Raw genomic sequence first — 24851 nt, 5'->3', positions numbered from 1 at the left:
ACATCCTTACCGCATCCACCCGATCAAGCCCCTTCACAATCTTATATGTTTCAATAAGATCGCCTCTCATTCTTCTGAACTCCAATGAGTAGAGTCCCAATCTACTCAACCTCTCCTCATATGTCCGCCCCCTCATCCCCGGGATTAACCGAGTGAACCTTCTTTGTACTGCCTCGAGAGCAAGTATGTCTTTTCTTAAGTATGGAGACCAAAACTGTATGCAGTATTCCAGGTGCGGTCTCACCAATACCTTATATAACTGCAGCAATACCTCCCTGTTTTTATATTCTATCCCCCGAGCAATAAAAGCCAACATTCCGTTGGCCTTCTTGATCACCTGCTGCACCTGCATACTAACTTTTTGATTTTCTTGCACTAGGACCCCCAGATCCCTTTGTACTGCAGTACTTTCCAGTTTCTCGCCATTAAGATAATAACTTGCTCTCTGAATTTTCCTGCCAAAGTGCATAACCTCACATTTTCCAATATTGTATTGCATCTGCCAAATCTCCGCCCACTCTCCACTTTCCTTCCCATCTTTGTATCATCTGCAAACTTTGATACATTACACTCGGTCCCCTCCTCCAAATCGTTAATATAGATTGTAAAGAGTTGGGGACCCAGCACCAACCCCTGTGTAACACCACTGGCTACTGGTTGCCAGTCCGAGAATGAACCATTTATTCCAACTCTCTGCTTCCTGTTAGATAACCAATCCTCCACCCATGCCAGAATATTACCCCCAATCCAGTGATTCTTTATCTTGAGCAATAATCTTTTATGTGGCACCTTGTCGAATGCCTTCTGGAAGTCTAAATACACTACGTCCACTGGTTCCCCTTTATCCACCCTGTACGTTATGTCCTCAAAGAACTCAAGCAAATTTGTCAGACATGACTTCCCCTTCGTAAAGCCATACTGACTTTGTCCTATTAAATTATGTTTATCCAAATGTTCCGCTACTGTCTCCTTAATAATAGACTCCAAAATTTTACCCACCACAGATGTTAGGCTAACTGGTCTATAATTTCCAGCCTTCTGCCTACTACCCTTTTTAAATAAGGGTGTTACATTAGCAGTTTTCCAATCTGCCGGGACCTTTGCCAAGTCCAGAGAATTTTGGAAAATTATTACCAAAGCATCCACAATCCCTACTGCCACTTCCCTCAAGACCCTGGGATGTAAGCCATCAGATCCAGGGGATTTATCCGCCTTGAGTCCCATTAATTTACTGAGTACCAATCCCGTAGTGATTTTAATCGTATTTAGCTCCTCCCCCCCTCGAGCCCCCTGTTTGTCCAGTGTTGGGATATTCTTCGTGTCCTCTACCGTAAAGACTGAAACAAAATATTTGTTCAGCATTTTTGCCATCTCCGTGTTTCCCACCATTAATTTCCCGGTCTCATCCTCTAAGGGACCTACGTTTGCCTTAGCCACCCTTTTTCTTTTTATATAACTGTAGAAACTCTTGCTATCTGTTTTTATATTTTTTGCTAATTTATTTTCATAATCCATCTTCCCTTTCTTAATCAATCCTTTAGTTACTTTTTGCTGTCTTTTGAGGACTTCCCAATCTTCTATCCTCCCACTAAGTTTGGCTACCATATATGTCCTTGTTTTTAGTCGGAAACTATCCTTAATTTCTTGGCAAGGATGGCTCTCATTTCTTTTACACCCTTTTTTCCTCAGTGGAGTATATATTTTTTTTAAGTTGTAAAATAACTCCTTGAATGAACACCACTGCTCATGTACCGCCTTACCCTTTAATCTATTTTCCCAGTCCACTTTAATCAATTCCGCTCTCATACTATCATAGTCTCCTTTATTCAAGCTCAGTACGCTTGTTTGAGAACCAACCTTCTCACCCTCTAATTGGATATGGAATGTAACCATGTTATGGTCACTCATTCCAAGGGGATCCTTAACTGGGACATTATTAATTAATCCTGGCTCATTACACAGGACCAGGTCCAAGGTTGCTTGCCCCCTTGTAGGATCAGTTACATACTGCTCAAGAAATCCATCCCTAATACACTCAATAAACTCTTGCTCAAGGCTGCCCTGCCCAATTTGATTTGTCCAGTTAATATGATAGTTAAAATCCCCCATAATTATAGCTGTTCCCTTATTACATGCCCCGACTATTTCCTGATTAATACTTCTTCCAGCAGAGCTGCAACTATTAGGAGGCCTATATACTACGCCCACTGGTGTTTTTTTCCCCTTATTATTCCTTGTCTCTACCCAAACTGTTTCATTTTCCTGATCCTTTGTCCCAATATCATTTCTCTGTATTACAGTGATTCCTTTCTTTATTAACATAGCCACCCCACCTCCCCTTCCTTCCGGCCTGTCCTTCCTGATTGTTAAATACCCTGGCATATTTAATTCCCAGTCGTTGTCACCCTGCAGCCATGTTTCTGTAATGGCCACAAGATCATACCCATACGTAGTTATTTGTGCCATTAACTCGTCCATTTTGTTACGAATGCTACGTGCATTCAGATAAAGAACTTTCAAATATGTTTTGTGACACTTAGTTCCTGCTTTTTCCTTTTTTAACACTTTACCTTTTACTCCATAACCTTCTGTCCCTTCCTGACACGCTTTCCTCTGTCTCCCTGCTCAGGTTCCCAACCCCCTGCCACAGCTTTGATGCTGGGTTAATCGCCTTACAATTTCTAGTTTTTATTTTATCTGTCGTGCCTAAAGTACACTTTCTTTCCGCTGCTCTACGCTTTTCCCTCTCACTTGTTCTTGAACAACTGTTTGTACTATTTGTATTGTAGATTTCCCCTGGGTCTTCCCCTCTCTTGCTGCTCTCAATTTTATCCCCTTCTGACTCCCCGCTCAGGTTCCCATCCCCCTGCCACTCTAGTTTAAACCTTCCCCAACAGCACTAGCAAACACTCCCGCGAGGACATTGGTCCTGGTCCTGCTCGGGTATAACCAGTCACGCTTGTACAGGTCCCACCTTCCCCAGAACCGGTCCCAATGTCCCAGGAATCTAAATCCCTCCCTCCTACACCATCCCTACAGCCACGCATTCATCCTGTCTATTCTCCTGTTCCTATACTCACTAACACGTGGCACCGGTAGTAATCCTGAGATCACTGCCTTTGAAGTCCTGCTTTTTAATTTATCTCCTAACTCCTTAAATTCACCTTGCAGGACCTCATCCCTTTTTCTACCTATGTCGTTGGTACCAATATGGACCACGACTACTGGCTGTTCACCCTCCCCCCTCCAGAATGCCCTGCAGCCGCTCCGTGACATCCTTGACCCTAGCACCAGGGAGGCAACATACCATCCTGGAGTCACGTTTGTGGCCGCAGAAACGCCTATCTGTTCCCCTTACAATTGAATCCCCTATCACTATAGCCCTGCCACTCTTCTTCCTCCCCTCCTGTGCAGCAGAGCCACCCGTGGTGCCCCAAACCTGGCTCTTGCTGCTTTGCCCTGATAAGCCATCTCCCCCAACAGTATCTGAAGCAGAATATCTGTTTGAGAGGGAGATGGCCCCAGGGGACTCCTGCTCTGCCTGGCGGTCACCCATTTCTTTTCTGCCTGCGTAATCTTTACCTGCGGTGTGACCACCTCACTGAACGTGCTATCCACGATAGTCTCAGCATCGCGGATGCTCCACAGTGAATCCACCCGCAGCTCCAGCTCCGAAAGACGGTTAGCCAGTAGCTGCAGCTGGACACACTTCCTGCACACATGGTCGCCAGGGACACTGGTATTGTCCATGACTTCCCACATAGTGCAGGAGGAGCATATCACGGGTGCGAGCTCTGCTGACATGACTTGCCTTAGACTCTCAGACTCTCCTCCCGCTCTAGGTCACTCCTTTTATACTGTGCTCACCTCTCAGACTCTCCTGCCTCACCTGTGACGTCGCACAGTAGTTGTCTCTTGTTGCAGGTCTGCTGCTGCTTTTATTCCCCAATCTCAGTCTTCTACTCTCAGGTCCACTGCCGCTCTGGGGAAAAAGTTAGGAAAAGCAAGGCAAAGCAGCACCTCCTTCCCCCAACTCCCACACATACCAAACTCTCAGCAGTTCACACTGTGTTGTCTGCACACCGTGCTGTTTGCACTGACAGGCCCCTGTATTTCTACGGTTTGTGACTCAGATGAGTCAGGCCTGCCCCACCTTCAAGTACCAGTTTAATCTAGCTAACCAATTAACTTGCTACAGCAGCTCTCTCTGCTGAAGCCGGACAGAAACTTAAGTTCAATTTTAAAGTTTAAATTTTTAACAGTTAATAGCAATTGAACTTAAACAGTTGAAAGCAATATGCACTAGATTTTAAAGAGATTAACCCTTAAACTCCCACACGTACCAAACTCTCCTTCACACTGTGTTGTCTGCACACCGTAGTGTAGTGCAGTTTCTGTATATATGGACTTTCAAAAGGCATATACTTGAAGACGTCTAATTTGCAGGGTTATGGGGAAAAAGCTGGGTGTGGGATTAAATTGGACAGCTCTTTCAAAGATCTGGCACAGGCACGACAGGCCAAATGGTCTCCTTCTGTCCTGTAAGATTCTATGATTTTTGTCTGATTCTGTGTGCTTGGAATATTGGAATTTCAATTGAGTGTTGAGAAGAACAGTCATCTGGCAGGAATTGAGAGTTTTGACTCTATAAGGGAGTTGAATTCATGTCCATCACATAGTATTCTATTTCCTCCTTGTTAGTTTGCACTGATGTCTTTGGCACTGAAGACAAAATATTCAAAATGATAAATTTAGTACATTCTACATTTTGGAACTAAACGTATATTGTGGTTTTAGGACCCGATATGGTTTGTCTTAAATCTTTCCAGGGAGTCCAAGATATTGTGTATGGGAGCACATTGCAAAGTGAGATCAGTTCATCATCGTTTTCACACCAGTCATGTAGACCCAATTTTCACACAGATTTGATTTTCCCTGGGATTCCGAAGCCAATTCTGAGTCCCTGCATGTGAACGCAATTGTAATGTCAGTGTGACAACACGCTCCTGCTAAGCGCATTTCGGAACAAATGGCATCGGAAGACTGCACATTTAATATGTGCTGCCATACACGCGTGCTCCAGAATGCAGGAATGACACTGCCAAATAAGAATTCATACTCAGCTCTGAAATCCCCAAGTAGCAACACTTTCACTCCTTGTGCTGGTATGGTGGAATTATAGTGCCATTCCTGGAGTTTCAGCTGGCCCTGTTTCCAGTCAACCTTGACTGGGGGCAGGTTCTCTGCGCTGGTAGGGCGGACATAACTGGGCGGGATGGCAGGCCGCCGCTGCTGCAGTGTGAAATTTAAAGGCCGCAGTTCCATTGAGCTGTTAGAAGCAGCGTCCGGGCAATTCATGTCCCGTTTCTAAGCACCGCACACCATGGGGCGGATTCAGCACATTTGACACCCCTGCTGCAGACAGTATATGCTGCAACCACCGTACAGCAGTGGTGAAGGGGGTGGATAATAGAATTCAGGGGCTTCATTCAAGCAGGTGCTTTATTTGATCTCGCTCCTGACTTGAGCCATGTAGAGTAGAGTATTAAGGGGTCTGGAAGTGACTCACTTGTTGCAGAGAACCCAGGCTTCTACTCTTGTAGCCACAGTGTTAATATGGTTGGTCCAGTTAAGCTTCTGGTTATTGGTGACCCCAAGATATTGATAGTAGGGGAGTCGTTGATGGAGGTGCTGTTGAGAGGGAAAAAAAGACTTAAATTTATATAGGGCCTTTCACAACTTCAGGATGTCCCAAAGCCCTTTACTGCCAATGAAGTACTTTTGAGATGTAGTCACTGTTGTAATGTAGGAAATGTGGCAGCCACTTTGCACATAGCAGGATCCCACAAACATCAATATGATAATGACCAGATAATCTGTTGTGATGTTGATTGAGGGATAAATATTGGTCAGGACACAGGGGAGAACTCCCTGCTCTTCTTCGAAATAGTGCCGTGGGCAGTACTCCCTCAGTACTGCACTGGAGTCTCAGACTAGATTTTGTGCTCTAGTCCCTGGAGATTTATACCAACTGTGTCACGGCTCAAGGTCAGGGGAAATGATTGAGATAATCATTGCTAGGCACATAAGTGACACAGATGTTACCTGTCACTTGTCAATCCAAGCCTGTTGTCCAGATCCTGCTGGAGATTGGCATTGGGTGTTCCATTATCAGAGATATGAATCGAGCTGAACACTGTAGGATAGTCAGCAAACGACCCCACTCTTGACCTTATGATGGAGGGACGGTCATTGAAGCAGCTGAAGATGGTTGGGCTGATGCCACTGCCCTGTGGAACTCTGGCAGTGAAATCTTGGGGCTTCAATGATTGCCCTCTGACAACCATTTTCCAGTTTGTCAGCTATATCTCCAGCTACTGGAATGTTTTTTCATTGACCTCAATTTTGCTTGAGCTCTTTGGTGCCATATTTGGTCAAATGCTGCCTTGATATCATTTCCACATCGTTCACCTGAGGAAGGAGGTAGCCTCCGAAAGCTTGTGAATTTAAAATAAAATTGCTGGACTATAACTTGGTGTTGTAAAATTGTTTACAATTGTCAACCCCAGTCCATCACCGGCATCTCCACATCATTGATATCGAGGGCAGCTCCTCTGATCTCTCTTCTGGCATTCAGCTCTTGCATCCATGTCTGAATCAAGACTGTGATAAGTGCTTCTTGCAGAACCCAAACTGAGCATAAGCGACCAGGTTATTGGTGAGTATGTGTTGATTACTTCTTAAAACAGTTTGCTGATAATTGGGAGGAGGCTGATAGAATTATAAATAGCCAGGTTAGATTTGTTCTACTTTCTTTGTGGATAAGGTATACCTGGACAATTTTACCTATTGTCTAGTAGATACTAGTGTTATAACTGCAATGGAATAGCTTGGCTAGGGAACCAGCTAGTTCTGGCACACAGGCCTTCAGCACTATATCTGGGATGTTATTAGGGCCCATAGCCTTTGTCATGTCCAGTGCAATCAGCTGCCTTATAACATCACGTGAAGCAAACCAATTTGGTTGGACACTGGTATCTATGATGGTGGGGGACCTTGGCAGGAGACTGAGTAGAATTCTCCACTTGCCGCTTTTGGCTGAAGATGCATGGAGGTAGCGGCAGAAGTGGAAAGCAACAGAACAGATGTAAAGGTGATTACTTACATTCCGGTGTCATGATGTTCTGTATATTCTTGAATATTAGTGCATAGATTTTCAAACCAGTCCCAAAAAACTTGAGATTTCTTACAGTCTTGTTATTTTTGGGATATTGTAATTCTCTATTTACAGACTTACTAGCACTGTTTCTGTTGCTGCATATCAGGGTGTCCTAACTATAGTCCACTTGCCCACAAACCCCCAAGCAATTTAGTTCGATTTGTACTTGTAGTTGCAGCTTACTAGTTTGGCTTGTCTAAATGTTCTAGGCTTCGAAGTTTGGATAAGGATTTTCTTAGTGCAGTTACTTCATTGATGGATAAATCATAAATTGGAACACCTGGATCCATGTGTATCCACAGCTTGAGAATAATGTAAATTAATGCAAACATTGATTTAAACATTTTACATTACCTGTCTTCATGGAATGCGCAAAGTGACAAAAGCTTGGACACTCCTGCTACAAATGATTTTTTAAAATTCTGTAATAAAGGCACTGTTTTCCTTTTGGAGGGAAAAAAATGACTGCTGGAAATAAATAGTACAACCATCAGTATGTGCAAAGAAAATAGATAGGTTAACATTTCGAGTGTGGACCCCTTGAAAGAAGCATTAACCTGATCTTTTGTCTTCACAGATGTTGTAGGACCTGCGATGTATTTCTAGCATTTTGTGTTTTTATTTCAGACTTCCAACAGTTCCAGTTTTTTTTAATATTATTTGTACTGTTTTTTTCTTTTTGGTAGTTGATGCTGTCTTTCAGAAGTTAGGACATGGGGCACCTGAGAACGCGTGTACATATTTGCAGGAGGTTTCACACTTTTTTTTACTTTGGCATTTGTTTAGTTTGGATTGCAAGAGAGAGCCAGCCGACTGCCATGTGCCAGCTCCCTTATCCCAGTGGCAGAATTAAGAACCCACAAATATTTTTGTCTGATTACGCTCCTGTGAAACGCCTTGGGATGTTTTAGAAAGTCCGTGCATTTTTACTACATTAAAGGTGCTATATAAATGCAAGTTGTTAGTACAAGTTTGTTCTGGCACACTGATGCTCCTTTCCCATGAGACAAACTAACTGAACAGTATTGTAAAAGTGCATATAATCTAGTGTTAAACTTCAGTGCCGTCTTTAGAATGAGATGTTAAGCTGAGGCCCTGTCTACCTGTTCGGGTGTATGTGAAAGATTGCATGGCACCGTTCAAAGAAGAGCAGGAGAGTTCTCCAGGTCTTGGTTAACATTTATCCCTCAACCAACACCACCAAAATAGATTAACTGGTCATTTATCTCACTACTGTTTGTGGGACCTTGCTGTGCTTTTGTTTGTATTTTTGCTTGGTTTTTTTCTCTTGCTTGTAGTTATTGCTATGTAATTCAAAAATTGCACTAAAACATTTTAAATTTTATGCTTTTAAAAAAAAAATCAAGTTTGCCCAATGTCCTAGCTACACAATTGTGTTTGTCTCGAGACCTGCACAAATCTCATGCAGAGCAGTGTCCCAGTTTGGAAAAAGAGTCTGTCTTCATGTTGCCCCTTGTTGCAAAATTGTTGTATACACACAATGCATTCTTTGAATGGAGTATATTTGTGTGTTTCTTTTTGTGGAAGTTTTCCATTCAGCTTTCTTCACGAAGTTCAGATTGCTGAGATGTAGGCTTGCTCTGAGGGAGCAATTATAGCTTCTGACTTGTCTTTCTGTTCTGTTACTACTGTTTGCACAGTGTTTTATTCATTCTGGGACAGATTAATATTTTTACTTAACTCTTGCAAATAAAATTGGTCCTGCAACCAAAAAAAAAAAGTTGATATAAAAATCAGACCATAAAATCCATGGGATAAAAATAATTTTTGTTCCCAATTGTGCCATTACATTAAAGGGAAAGGAATGTCTAACAGGAGTACTTTTTGTTTGAAATAAACTTCTTTAATAGAAGAAAATTATAGTCTTGCAATAAATTTCTTCAATTTTTAAACCAGTGTTAATATTCTTGCCAGCATGTTGTAGGATTAGTCAGCCATTTCCATCATGCAATTTTTGTTTCCTTTTAGAAATCAAGAATCAGGTCAGAGGGCTGTTTGAAATCATAAAATCTCAGCTGGCTGAAACATAATGGGCCACCTAATGCTGAAAGTTTTAGTGGGTTATTGATCAAGAGCCAGTGTTTGCACTAATATTTGCTGGTCCTCATTTTAAACCTGCTAGTTCAGTCAGCCACGAGGAAAGTACTAATTTCCTTGTGATTGTATTACAAGCTAAGCTTCCCTTCCCACCCTCCCAAATTTTTTTTTTGAGAATGCAGCTTTATAGAAATTACAACATGAGTAATCAGTCTATTGTGCATATTTTGCTAGCTCTTCAACTGGAGCTTTCTACCCTAAAAGGATTTGTGTGGATAGCTCCAGTTGAAGAGCTAGCACCAACACAGGTGCATCGGACCAAAAGTTTTTCTTCTGTGTTGTCATTTCTATAATTTGATAATTCTATTTTTCTGCCCTTTCCCTATTTCTCTTTATATTTTTCCTTTTTATATACTTATCCAATTCCCTAAGTGATTTAGTTTCTACCTCAGTAGCCATTTCTGTAAAGCACTGCATATTCTAATAATCCTCTCTGAAAAAATTCTCCCAAATTCCCCCTTCATTTTACTAGTGACAGTCCTAAGTTTTTGTCCCATCCTTACCAATTTACCAACCACTGGAAACTATTTTTCATTATTTACTTTCTCAAAGGCTTTCATAATTTTTAAAACCTCTGTTAGACCCAGGGGTGGGGGGTGGCCTTTTACCTTCACTGTTCCTGTGAAAAATGCACATGCTTTTCTTTATAACTATAACTTCTCATTCCTAGTTTCATTCTAGTAAATCTTGATTGTACACTTTCCATAGCTCTGATTATCTTTTCCTTAATGGAGTGCTGAGAATTGCAAGCAATATTCCCAACGGGACTTAACGAACGGTTGTACGGGTGTGGGGGGGGGCACAGTGAAGTATAGAAATGCTGTGGTCATAGGCGATTCGATAGTCAGGGGGACAGACAGGCGTTTCTGAGACTGCTGACGTGAGTGCCCCCTGGTATGTTGCCTCCCTGGTGCCAGGGTAAAGGACATCACGGAGAGAGCGCAGAATATTCTGCGGGGGGAAGGGGAACAGCTAGAAGTCATGGTCCATGTGGGTACTGACGACATAGGAAAAGAAAGGGATGCGGTCCTCCGGTCAGAGTTTCAGGAGCTAGGAAGGAAATTAAAAAGCAGGAATTCAAATGTAGTAATCTCCTGGATTACTCCCAGTGCCACGCACTAGTGAGAACAGAAATAGGAAGATAAGACAAGTTAATGCGTGGCTGGAGACATGGTGCAAGAGGGAGGGCTTCAGATTCATGGGGCATTGGGACTAGTTCTGGGCCAAGAGGGACCTATTCAGGACGGACAGGTTGCACCTCTCAGAGCTGGGACCAATGTCCTTGTGGGCGGGTTCACTAGTGCTGTGGGGAGGGTTTAAACTAATTTGACAGGAGGATGGGCACCAGAATGTAGCATTAGAAAGGAAAACCAAGGTACACAAAGGATTGAGAGAGACAGATAGCACTAGAGTAAGAAATAGTACAGTATTAGGTGGGATCAGACAAAGAATACGAGAAGGTCTAAGGTAGATTTAAGAGTGTGCATGTGAAAACACACGAAGCATGGTAAATAAGGCTGGTGAGCTGCAGGCGCAATTAGCCACATGGGAATATGATGTAGTGGCAATAAGGGAGACCTGGCTCAAAATTGGGTACTAAATATTCCTGGATACAAGGTGTTCAGGAAAGATAGGGAAGGAAAAAAGGAGGGAGGGTGGCAGAATTGATTAAGGAGAATATTGCAGTGCTGGAGAGAGAGGATGTCCTGTAGGGGCCAAGGACAGAATCTGTTTGGTTTGAATTAAGAAACAATAGAGGTGCCATTACGCTACTGGGTGTATTCTTTAGGCCACCAATTAGTGGGAAGGATATAGAGGAGCAAATTTGTGGGGAAATTAGAGAGGTGCAAGAACTAATGGAGGACTTCAACTATCCTAATATAGACTGGGATAGTAAAAATGTGAAGGTCAAAGAGGGGGAGGAATTGCTGAACTGTGTTCAGGAGAACTTTCTTGACCAGTATGTTTCTGTCCCATTGAGGAAGGAGGCATTGCTGGATCTGGTTGTGGGGAATGAGGTGGGTCAAGTGGAGCAAGTGTCAGTGGGGGAACATTTAGGGAATAGTGATCATAATATCATAAGGTTTAGATTAGTTATGGAAAAGGACAAGGAGCAATCTAGAGTAAAAATACTTAATTGGAGGAGGGCTAATTTCAGTGGGTTGAGAACAGATCTGGCCCGGGTAAAGTGGAATCAAAGATAGGCAGGCAAAACTGTAATCGAACAATGGCCGGCCTTTAAAGAGGAGGTGGTTCAGGTACAGTCTAGGTACATTCCCACGAGGGGGAAAGGTAGGGCAACCAAAGCCAGAACTCCCTGGATGATGAAAGAGATAGAGAATAAGATGAAGCAGAAAAAAAGGGGCGTATGACAGATGTCAGGTTGATAATGCAAGTGAGAACCAGGCTGAATATAGAAAGTACAGAGGAGAAGTGAAGAAGGAAATAAGAGGGGCAAAGAGAGAGTATGAGAATAGACTGGCGGCCAACATAATAGGGAATCCAAAAGTCTTGTATAGGCATATAAATAGTAAACTGTTAGTAAGAGAAGGGATGGGGCCGATTAGGAACCAAAAGGGAGATCTACGCATGGAGGCAGAGGTACTAAATGAGTACTTTGCATCTGTCTTTACCAAGGAAGAAGATGCTGCCAAAGTCGCAGTAAAAGAGGAGGTCATTGAGATACTAGATGGGATAAAAATTGACAGAGGAGGTTCTAGAAAGGCTGGGTGTACTTAAAGTAGATAAGACATCCAGTCTGGATGGGATGCTGAGGGAAATAAGGGTGGAAATTGCAGAGGTGCTGGCCATAATCTTCCAATCCTCCTTAGATATGGGGGTGGTGCCAGAGGACTGGAGAATTGCAAATGTCACACCCTTTTTCAAAAGAAGTCTGAGGATAAACCCAGCAACTATAGGCCAGTCATTATAACCTCGGTGGTGGGGAACAACAACAACAACTTGCATTTATATAGTGCCTTTAACGTAGTGAAATGTCCTACGGCGCTTCACAGGAGCGTTATCAAACAAAATTTGATACCGAGTCACATAAGGAGGTATTTGGACAGGTGACCAAAAGCTTGGTCAAAGAGGTTGGTTTTAAGGAGCATCTTAAAGGAGGAGAGAGGTATTGAGTCAGAGAGGTTTAGGGAGGGAATTCCAGAGCTTAGAGCCTAGGCAGCTGAAGGCGCGGCCGCCAGTGGCAGTGCGATTAAAATTGGGGATGCGCAAGAGGCAAGAATTGGGGGAGCGCAGAGATCTCGGAGGGTTGTAGGACTGGAGGAGGTTACAGAAATAGGGAGGGGCGAGGCCATGGATGGATTTGAAAACAAGGATGAGAATTTTAAAATGAAGGCATTTCCGGACCAAGAGCCAATGTAGGTCAGCGAGCACGGGGGTGATGGGACAATGGGATTTGGTGCGAGTTGCGATACGGGCAGCAGAGTTTTGGATGAGCTCAAGTTTATGGAGGGTGGAAGTTCGGAGGCCAGCCAGGAGACCGTTGAAATAGTCCAGTCTGGAGGTAACAAAGGCATGGATGAAGGTTTCAGCAACAGATGAGCTGAGGCAGGGGCAGAGACAGCTGGTATTACCGAGGTGGAAGTAGGCGGTCTTATTGATGGAGCGGCTATGTGGTCAGGAGCTCATCTCTGTCAAATAGGACGCCAAGGTTACGACCGGGCTGGTTCAGCCTCAGACAGTGGCCAGGGAGAGGGATGGAGTTGGTGGCTAGGGAACAGAGTTTGTGGCGGAGACCGAAGACAATGGCTATACAGTGGAGCGGTTGAGTGACGTGGTTGTGAGGTAGAGCTGGGTGTCGTCAGCGTACATGTGGAATCTGACGTTGTGTTTTCGGATAATGTGGGAGTGGGAAGAGAAGCCATTGTAGGTGATTCTCTGGTTATGACTGGATAGATAAGAATGGAACCAGGTGATCGCAGTTCCACCCAGCTGGGCAACAGAGTTGAGGCTTTAAAGGAGGATGGTGTGGGCAGCCATGTGAAAGGCTGCAGACAGGTCGAGAAGGATGAGGAGGGATAATTTACCATCGTCACAGTCACATAGGATGTCATTTGTGACTTTGAAATGGGCCGTTTCAGTACTGTGGCAGGGGCGGAAACCTGATTGGAGGGATTCAAACATGAAATTGCAGGAAAGATGGACATCGATTTGAGAGATGACAACACGTTCAAGGACTTTGGAGAGGAAAGGGAGGTTGGAGATGGGGCAGTAGTTTGCAAGGACAGAGGGGTCAAGGGTGGGTTTTTTTGAGGAGGGGGCTGATAACGGCAGATTTGAAGGGGAGGGGGATAGTACTTGAGGAGAGGGAACCGTTAACAGTATCAGCTAACATGAGGGCCAGGAATGGAAGATGGGTGGTCAGCAGTTTAATGAGAATAGGGTCAAGGGAGCAGGAGTTGGGTCATATGGTCAAGATGAGCTCAGCGAGGGCATGAGAGGAGATAGGAGCTTTTAAAAACGATAATCTGAGACCAAATTAAAATTAATAGTCACTTGGACAAGTGTGGATTAATAAAGGAAAGCCAGCATGGATTTGTTAAAGGAAAATCGTGTTTGACCAACTTGATTGTTACCTCACCACAAAACTCAGAGAGGGTTGATGAGGGCAATGCGGTTGATGTGTTTATGGACTTTCAGAAGGCTTTTGATAAAGTGCCACGTAATAGGCTTGTCAGCAAAATTGAAGCCCCTGGAATAAAAGGAGCAGTGGCAGCATATTAACAAAATTGGCTAAGTGACTGGAAACAGAGCATAGTGATCGGTTGTTTATCAGACTGGGGGAAGTTATACAGTGGTGTTCCCCAGGGGTCGGTACAAGGACCACTGCTTTTTTTGATATATATTGATGACTTGTGTAATAAATTGGTTAGTCAGGTGGTGAAGGATAGAATACTAGAGCCCGGTCTCCAATTGCTTCCAAGCTTTTATTCAGAGATTAACATTACCCACTGTGCACCCCCTAGATAAGCTCTCATATAAATGGATACAAGAGTGTCCCCAATTGAAGTGCCCCACCTGAATACCATTAACATTACTTGATATAAATCCTATAGATACAATTAACAACTTGGTCTTGGGTGTATAGGACAATATTTCAAAATTTGCAGATGACACCAAACTTAGAAGTATGGTGAACAGTGAGGAGAATAGTAATAGATTATATAATAATAGGCATAGCGACAAACAGATGAGATGGTTAAATGCGTGGCTGAAAGAGTGATTTCAATTCATGGGGCACTGGCACCAGTACTGGGTAAAGAGGGAGCTGTTCCGTTGGGACGGGCTCCACTTAAACCGGGCTGGGACCAGTGTCCTGGTGAGTCAAAGAACTAGAGCGGTAGATCGGGCTTTAATTTAATAAAAGGTGGGGAAGGTTCAGATAAGGGTAATTTTATCAGTCTAGAAAGAAAAGTCAAGGCTGTAGAGCAGAGTAACAATTTGGGTAAAAACAAGCAGTGTATGTCAGGTAGGGACAAAGAGTTTAACATAGGTAATAGAGCATTAGTGACTAAGGTCACATCAGGGGGAAAAAGTAATAAGTTAAAATTAAAGGTGCTATATCTGAATGCATGAAATATTCATGACAGGATAGATGAATTAATGGTACAAATCGAGATAAATCTGTTTGATCTAGTAGCTGTTACTGAGACATGGTTGCAGGGTGACCAAGGTTGGGAACTAAATGTTCCAGGGTTCTTGACTTTTGAAAAAATAGACAAAATGGAAACGGAGGGGGGGGGTAGCCCTGATAATAAAGGATGAGTTAAAGACAGTAGTGAGAAAGGATCTTGGGCCCGATGTTAGCAGGGCTACGGGTTCTCGGCGGGGGGGCTATCGGGCGCGTGGGTAACGCGCCCGGTGAAATTAGTCAGCTTCCCGCGCGATTGTAGCATCCAGTCCACTAACTGGATCCACTTACCTGCTCCTCCGGGTTCCCCACTGTTGATCTGCACGTCGGGCGGGCTGCGCATGCGCAGTAAGATCTGTCAGCTGGAGGCGCTCTATTTAAAGGGGCAGTCCTCCACTGACAGATGCTACAACAAATAGCAAAAATTACAGCATGGAGCAGCCCAGGGGGAAGGCTGCTCCCAGTTTAATGATGCCTCACTCCAGGTATCAATACATGGGGTGAGGAGGAGGGGGAGGACAGAGATCTTCCTCCCGGCGTGCGGGAGGAAGCGGCCTGCCTCTGCCACCAGGAAGGCCTGGCTCGAGGTGGCAGAGGAGGTCACCAGCGCAACCAACATATCGCCCACCTGCATACAGTGCAGGAGGCGCTCCAATGACCTCAGTAGGTCAGCCAAAGTGAGTACACGTAGTCTTTCCCCTACACTCCGTCTGCCACATCACTGCCCCCACCCCACATCTCCTTCGGCACTGCCAACACTACTCTGTCACATCACCCCTCATACCCACTCAAACCTCATCCTTATCTTACCTGCACCTACTCACCTCGCCAGTACTCATCCTGCCACTACCACTCAACCCAATCCTCATACAATCTCATGGCTCTCTCTCATACTCACCCTCTCGTGCATCTCTTTCACGGCCAGCCTCACTCAACCTGCCACTACCTGTGCTGCAGCCACAGGGCATGCATCACATATGTGCAGTAGGCAGCGTAAGGCAAACGTGTCGTGAACATGAAGGGGATGCACAAGGGTGTTTGAGGGTTTGTCATGGGTGTTACTTATATTGAATTTCTGACCAACTCTCATTACATATTATATTGGCACCACTACTGCCATGTCTTCGCGAATCCTGTCTGGTTTGTGCAATAATGCCCTTTCCTGAGGATCACTATGAGGACCCACAACTGATGCCACCCATTGTGTCATTGCAGAGTGGGTGTAGGTGTATTTGCAGGGCTCTTTTGCGCAGACGACTGAGAGACATCGGCGATGTCCCCGGTTGCATCCTGGAAGGATGCGGAGGAAAAGTTGTTGAGGGCAGTGGTGACTTTGACAACGACAGGTAAGAAGATGGTGCTCGGGCCAGCAAGGAGCAGCTCGGCATGAAAGAGGCTGCAGATGTCCACGACTACATGTCGAGTGACTCTGAGCCTCCGTGTGCACTGCTGCTGAGAGAGTTCCAGGAAGCTGAGCCTCGGTCTGTGGACCCTGTGGCGAGGGTAGTGCCTCTGCGATGCATCTCTCTCTGCGGTAGCCCTCCCTCCTGCTGTGCAGGTGGATGTGTCACAGCACTCTGTTGTGGAGCTCCACGTGTCAGAGGTGGATGGCAAGGCTGGTGATGCTGTTCGCCCTCCGAGGAGGTCAGGACTGCAGCTACGGCGGCCCCCATCCGCAAGATGTACACCTGAGGGTGTCCGCAAGGTAGGTACATGTCTCTGGACCCCGGGGTAAGTGTGCAGGTTGGTGACTTTGACTGTCAGGCGGAGGGTGGCTGAGGCCAAACTTTGTCCCAAGTGACAGAGTGGCCTCCTGCAATGGGTGAGGGTCTCCCCCCCCCCCCCCCCCCCCCCCCCCCCCCCCCCCTCCCCCCTCCCCCACCTATCAAATGGACCTTTGCAGCTGCCACAGGCTGACAGCTGCAACACGTCCATTTGACCTGGGAGTGTTTCCCCCAGTATGGGAAACAGTCCCAGTTTGCTCTAAAATCCCACATAATCCTTTAATCAGGTCAGTTAATGACCTGAAATACCTAAATAAATACCTTCAAGTGGAACCCCGCCGGCTTTAATTGCCTGCGGGATTCCCACCAGCGGGGGCTGCGCGCGCATGCCGGCGCATCAGCGGGGAGCCCGGAAGTGCGCGTGTTCGGGGCGGGCTCCGGTACCGCGCTGGGATTCTCAGATTTTCGGAGCCCCCCCGCCAGGAACGCACCCGATAGCGGGTGCTAAAATGACGCCCCTTAGCTCAGAAAATCAGGATGTAGAATAAGTATGGGTGGAGCTAAGAAATAACATGGGACAGAAAACACTGGTGGGAGTAGTTTAGAGGCCCCCTAACAGTAGTTATAGTGTTGGACAGAATATAAATCAGGAAATTAGAGGAGCATGTAACAAGGGTAATGCAATAATCATGGGGGACTTCAATCTTCATATAGACTGGGCAAACCAAATTGGCAAAAGTAGTTTGGAGGATGAGTTCATGGAATGCATCCGAGACAGTTTTCTAGAACAATATGTTGAGGACCCAACTAGGGAAAAGGCTCTTGTATTGTGTAAAGAGACAGGATTAATTAGTACTCTTATAATTAAGGATCCTCTGGGGAAGAGTGATCATAATATGATAGAATTTCATATTGAGTTTGAGAGTGATGTACTTAAGTCCGAAACTAGGGTCTTAAATTTCAACAAGCCAATTATGTAGGTATGGAGGGTGAGTTGGCTATGGTAGATTGGGAAATTAGATTAAAAGATATGATAGTAGATAAACAATGACGAACATTTAAAGAAATAATTCATAATTCCCAGCGACTATGCATACACCTGAGGAATAAAAATGCCACAGCAAAAATGATCCAACTGTGGCTAACTGGAGAAGTTAAGGTTAGTATTAGATTAAAAGAGGAGGCTTACAATGTTGGCAAAAAAAGTAGTAAACCTGAGAATTGGGAGGGTTTTAGAAATCACTGAAGGATAACCAATTATAGCCTTGGACCTCATTACAGCCTTGGTCCAAACATGGACAAAAGAGCTGAATTCCAGAGGTGAGGTGAGAGTGACTGCCCTTGACATCAAGTGTGGCACCAAGGAGCCCTAGTAAAATTGAAGTCAATGGGAATTAGGGGAAAAACTCTCCAGTGGCTGGAGTCATACCTAGCACAAGGGAAGATGGTAATGGTTGTTGGAGGCCAATCATCTCAGCCCCAGGACATTGCTGCAGGAGTTCCTCAGGCAGTGTCCTAGGCCCAACCATCTTTAGCTGCTTCATCAATGACCTTCCCTCCATCATAAGGTCAGAAATGGGGATGTTCGCTGATGATTGCATTGTGTTCAGTTCCATTCACAACCCCTCAGATAATGAAGCTGTCCGTGCCCGCATGCAGCAAGACCTGGACAATATCCAGGCTTGGTCTGATAAGTGGCAAGTAACATTCGTGCCAGACAAGTGCCAGGCAATGACCATCTCCAACAAGAGAGTCTAACCACCTCCCCTTGACATTCAACGGCATTACCATTGCCGAATCCCCCACCATCAACATCCTGGGAGTCACCATTGACCAGAAACTTAACTGGACCAGCCATATAAATACTGTGGCTACGAGAGCAGGTCAGAGGCTGGGTATTCTGTGGCGAGTGACTCACCTCCTGACTCCCCAAAGCCTTTCCACCATCTACAAGGCACAAGTCAGTTGTGTGATGGAATACTCTCCACTTGCCTGGATGAGTGCAGCTCCAACAACACTCAAGAAGCTCGACACCATCCAGGACAAAGCAACCCGCTTTATTGGCACTCCATCCACCACCCTAAACATTCACTCCCTTCACCACCGATGCACTGTGGCTGCAGTGTGTACCATCCACAGGATGCATTGCAGCAACTCGCCAAGGCTTCTTCGACAGCACTTCCCAAGACCGCGACCTGTACCACCTAGAAGGACAAGGGCAGCAGATACATGGGAAAAACACCACCTGCACATTCCCCTCCAAGTCACACACCATCCCGACTTGGAAATATATTGCCGTTCCTTCATTGTCGCTGGGTCAAAATCCTGGAACTCCCTACCTAACAGCACTGTGGGAGAACCTTCACCACACGAACTGCAGCAGTTCAAGAAGGCGGCTCACCACCACCTTCTCAAGGGCAATTAGGGATGGGCAATAAATGCTGGCCGTGCCAGCGACGCCCACATCCCATGAACAAATTTCTTTTTTAAAACAAGAAATTGATAAAGAGAGAGAAAATTGAATATGAGAGTAAACTAGCAAGAAATATAAAAGCAGATTGTAAGAGCTTCTACAAGCATATAAAAAGGAAGAGATTAACGAAAGTAAACATAGGTCCCTTAGATGCAGCGACAGGAGAGATTATAATGGGGAATAAGGAAATGGCAGAGATGTTAAGCAAATATTTTATATCTGTCTTTGTAGTAGAAAACACAAAAAACATACTGGAAATAGTGGGGAGCCAAGGATCTAATGCGAGGGAGGAACTTAAAGTAATTAAGATCAGTAAAGAAAATGTTTCAGAAAAATTAATGGGACTAAAAGCCGACAAATCCCCTGGACCTGATGGCCTACATCCTAGGGTTTTAAAAGAGGTAGCTGCAGAGATAGTGGATGCATTGGTTTTGATCTTCCAGAATTCCCTAGATTCTAGAATGGCCACAGTGGATTGGAAGGTAGCAAATGTTTACCCCGCTGTTCAAGAAAGGAGGGAGAGAGATAACAGGGAATTATAGGCCAGCCAGCCTGACCTCAGTAGTCAGGACAATGCTAAAATCTATTATTAATAAGGACGTAGTAACAGGGCACTTAGAAAATCATAATATGATTAGGCAAAGTCAACACGGTTTTATGAAAGGGAAATTGTATTTGACAAATCTCTTAGAGGTTTTTTGAAGGTGTAACTTGCAGGGTAGACGAGAGGGAACCAGTAGATGTAGTATATTTGGATTTTCAAAAGGCATTCAATAAGGTGCCACATAAGAGGTTGTTACACAAGATTAGGGCTCCATGGGATTGGGGGTAATATTAGCTTGGATTGAGGATTGGTTAACGGACAGAAAACAGAGGGTAGGAATAAATAGGTCATTTCCATGTTGGCAGGTTGTAACTAGTGGGGTGCTGCATGGATCAGTGCTTGAGCCTCAGCTGTTTATTGATGACTTAGATGAAGGGACCAAGTGTAATGTATCCAAGTCTGCTGACGATACAAAGCTCGGTGGGAAAGTAAGCTGTGAGGAGGATACAAAGAGTCTGCAAAGGGATATCGGCAGGTTAAGTGAGTGGGCAAGAAGGTGGCAGATGGTGTATAATGTGGGGAAATGTGAGGTTATTCACTTTGGTAGGAAAAATTGAAAAATGGAATTCCTTTTTAAATGGTGAGAAACTATTAAATGTTGGTGTTTAGAGGGATTTGCATGTCCTTGTCCACGAAACACAAAGTTAACATGCAGGTACGGCAAGCAATTAGGAAGGCAAATAGTATGTTGATCTTTATTGCAAGGAGGTTGGAGTACAAGAGTAAGGAAGTCTTGCTGCAATTGTAGTACAAGAGTAAGGAAGTCTTGTTGCAGTTTTGAGGATGTAACTAGCAGGGTAGATAAGGGGGAATCAGTGGATGTAGTACATTTGGATTTTCAAAAGCCATTTGATAAGGTGCCACACGAAAGGTTGTTACACAAGATAAGGGCTCATGGGGTTGGGGCATAATATATTAGCATGGGTAGAGGATTGGGTAATGGACAGAAAACAGAGTAGAGATAAACAGGTCATTTTCAGGTTGGTAGGCTGTAACTAGTGGGGTGCCCCAAGGATCAGTGCTTGGGCCTCAGCTGTTCACAATCTATATTGATGAAGGGACCGAGTGTAATGTATCCAAGTTTGCTGACGATGCAAAGTTAGGTGGGAAAGTGAGCTGTGAGGAGGACACAAACAGTCTGCAAAGGGATATAGACAGCTTAAGTGAGTGGGCAAGAAGGTGGCAGATGGAGTATAATGTGGGGAAATGTGAGGTTGTTCACTTTGGTAGGAAGAATAGAAAAACAGGATTTTTTTTTTAAATGATAAACTATTAAATGTTGGTGTTCAGAGGGGTTTGGGTGTCCTTGTACATGGAACACAGAAAGTTAACATGAAGGTACAGCAGGCAATTAGGAAGGCAAATGGTATGTTGGCCTTTATTACAAGGGGTTAGAGTGAGGAGGTCTTGCTGCAATTGTACAGGGTTTTGGTGAGACCACACCTGGAGTATTGTGTACAGTTTTGGTCTCCTTATCTAAGGAAGGATATACTTGCCTTAGACGCAGTGCAACAAAGGATCACAAGATTGATTCCTGAGATGAGAGTGTTGTCCTATGAGGAGAGATTGAGTAGAATGGGCCTATACTCTCGAGTTTAGAAGAATGAGAGGTGATCGCATTGAAACATACAAGATTCTAAGAGGGCTTGACAGGGTAGATGCTGAGTGGATGTTTCCCCTGGCTGGAGAGTCTAGAACTAGGGGACAGAGTCTCAGGATAAGGGGCCAGACATTTAGGACTGAGATGAGGAGGAATTTCTTCACTTTGGAATTCTCTACCCCAGAGGGCTGTGGATGGTCAGTCATTGAATATATTCAAGACTGAGATCGATAGATTTTTGGACTCTAAGGGAATCTAGGGTTGTGGGAATCATAGAATCGTAGAAAGGTTACAGCACAAAAAGAGGCCATTTGGCCCATCGAGTCCGCTCTGGCTCTATGCAAGAGCAATCCAGCTAGTCCCACTCCCCCGCCCTTTCCCCATAGCCCTGCAAAATTTTCCCTTTCAAGTACTTATCCAGTTCCCTTTTGAAGGCCATGATTGAATCTGCCTCCACCACCCCCTCAGGCAGTGCATTCCAGATCCTAACCACTCACTTTTTTTAAAAAAAAAAGTTTTTCCTCATGCCAACTTTGTTTCTTTTGCCAATCACCTTAAATCTATGTCCTCTGGTTCTTGACCTTTCTGCCAATGGGACCAGTTTCTCTCTGTCTACTCTGTCTAAACCCTTCATGATTTTGAATACCGCTATCAAATCTCCTCACAACCGTCTCTGTTCCAAGGAGAACAACCCCAGGTTCTCCAGTCTATCCACATAACTAAAGTCCCTCGTCCCTGGAATCATTCTAGTATATCTCTTCTGCACCCTCTCTCAGGCCTCCACATCTTTCCTGAAGTGCGGTGCCCAGAACTGGACACAATACTCCAGTTGTGGCTGAACCAGTGTTCCATAAAGGTTCATGACTTCCATACTTTTGTACTCTGTGCCTCTGTTTATAAAGCCCAGGATCCTGTATGCTTTTTAACCGCTTTCTCAACCTGCCTTGTCACCTTCAATGATTTGTGCACATATACCCCCAGATCTTTCTGTTCCTGTACCCCTTTTAGAGTTGTGCCCTCTAGTTCAGTTTATATTGGAAGTTGGAGTTGAAGTCAAAGATTAGCCATGACCTTATTGAATGGTGGAACAGGCTCAAGGGGGCTGTATTGCCTACTCCTACTATTTCTTAATGTAGACTTCAAGAGGACATACAGGCTGGTGGAATGGGTGGACACGTGGCAGATGAAATTTAACGCAGAAAAGTGCAGTGTGATACATTTTGGCAGGAACAACGAGGAGAGGCAATATAAACTAAATGGTACAATTCTAAAGGGGGTGCTGGAACAGAGATACCCAGGGATATATGTGCACAAATCTTTGAAGGTGGCAGGACAGGTTCAGAAAGAGTTTTAAAAAGCATATGGGATCCTGGGCTTTATAAATAGAGGCATAGAGTACAAAAGCAAGGAAGTTATGTTGAACCTCTATAAAACACTGGTTCAGCCACAACTGGTGTATTGTGTCCAATTCTGAGCCTCGCACTTTAAGAAGGATGTGAAGGCCTTAGAGAGGGTGCAGAAAAAATTTACTAGAATGGTTCCAGGAATGAGGGACTTCAGTTATGTGGATAGACTGGAGAAGCTGGGGTTGTTCTCCTTAGTGCAGAGAAGGTTAAGAGGAGATTTGATAGTGTTCAAAATCATGAAGGGGTCAGTTGAAGTAAATAAAGAGAAACTGTTCCCATTGGTGGAAAGATCGAGAACCAGAGGAGACACATTTAAGATGAATGCCAAAAGAACCAAAGGTGACAAGAGGAAAAACTTTATTACGCAGCGAGTAGTTATGATCTGGAATGCATTTCCTGAAAGGGTTGTGGAAGCAGATTCAATCGTGGCTTTCAAACAGGAATTGGATAAATACTTGAAGGGGAAAAAATGTACAGGGCTACAGGGAAAGAGCAGGGAAATGGGACTAACTGGATTGCTCTTACGAAGAGCCGGCAGGGGCTCAATGGGCCGAATGGCCTCCTGTGCTGAAACCATTCTATGTTTCTAACACCATGTGCTTGCTTTTATATAGAATTCCCTGTATACAGAATCCTATTTGCATTTTTTGTCTTTCTTTCAACTCTCGTTGATCTTTTTTAAACTCTCCCTCCCCTCTTCTCCTATGCCAACTTTAGTGCTACCAACTGACCAATTGAGTACTACAATAAGAATTTTAACATGGAAATTAATTACAATGACATCGCTTGAGAAAAATTGGGTACCACAGCAGCAGTGGTACTTGCTATGCTGTCAGGCTGTTAAAACATTTTATAAGTAAATCTGACCAAACATCATGTTTATCCTGGAAGAATCTCTGTATTTGTCCTTGGTAAATCCATGAGGATTTGTTACAAGTACAGGAAGTCACCAATTTAGAATGAAAGTCTTTTTCTCCTGAGAGATCCGTAAAAGAAGGATCCAAGCTATTGGAGTCACTGGGAAAAAGATATATTAGATGAGGGTGAGCACATATTTAATATGCTTGACTATAATTAAAGATATCATTTTGTGCAGACTCCAAACATGAAATTTGCATTCCTGTTTGTGGACAATCGCTATGGGCCACCAGTGCAACAGTAGGGAACTGGTAGAAGCAATACTGGCCCCTTACGTCATGTGCTGGCGGAACCTTCAAGCCAATCCTGGCATTGTTAATAAAGGACATCCTACACTTAAAGATGCCAACATGCCGACATTCAAAAATCCTTTTCCGGGTAGGAAAGCCATCCCTAGGAGAATCATACTTAAAAGTGGCAGGAAGGAAATCATACTTGAAAGGTTTCTACCAGACAACATAGCGAAAAGCACTCCAGCAAAATAGAAGAATGCCCAAAGCAGAAGCTTGTAATAGAATTTGTGAACACCTCATGCAAAAGACCTTCACAACACAACGACTGCCTCCTGTAGGGGGTTTTTAAGAGAAGTTGAAGAAGTTGGGTGGGAGAATTTGCCATTAGCTCACTTATGATGCAGAGTCATTTGGAGTAGTTGGGGATTTTAGGAACATAGGAACAGGAGTAGGCCATTCAGCCCCTCGTGCCTGCTCCGCCATTTGATAAGATCATGGCTGATCTGTGATCTAACTTCATATACCTGTCGTTGGCCCATATCCCTTAACACCTTTGGTTGCCAAAAAGCTATCGATCTCAGATTTAAATTTAGCAATTGAGCTGGTATCAATTGCCGTTTGCGGAAGAGAGTTCCAAATTTCTACCACCCTTTGTGTGTAGAAATGTTTTCTAATCTCACTCCTGAAAGGTCTGGCTCCTAGAATTCCCAACCAGCGGAAATAGTTTCTCTCTCTTCACCCTATCTGTTCCCCTTAATATCTTTTAAACTTCGATCAGATCACCCCTTAACCTTCGAAACTCCAGAGAATACAACCCCAATTTGTGTAATCTCTCCTTGTAACTTAACTCTTGAAGTCCGGGTATCATTCTAGTAAACCTACGCTGTAATCCCTCCAAGGCCAAAA

General features: G+C 44.4%; 1 protein-coding gene across 3 annotated transcripts in view; it reads left to right on the top strand.

The window, feature by feature from the left end:
* ankrd12 (ankyrin repeat domain 12) overlaps nucleotides 1–24851 on the top strand; it is a 213014-nt gene that overhangs the window by 108119 nt on the left and 80044 nt on the right. The gene's annotated exons all lie outside the window — the stretch shown is intronic.

This window comes from Heptranchias perlo, chromosome 3 (assembly GCF_035084215.1).
Source record: "Heptranchias perlo isolate sHepPer1 chromosome 3, sHepPer1.hap1, whole genome shotgun sequence".
NCBI lineage: Eukaryota > Metazoa > Chordata > Chondrichthyes > Hexanchiformes > Hexanchidae > Heptranchias > Heptranchias perlo.
Note: the sequence above shows the minus strand (reverse complement) of the source record. Positions and strands in the feature narration are given on the sequence as shown.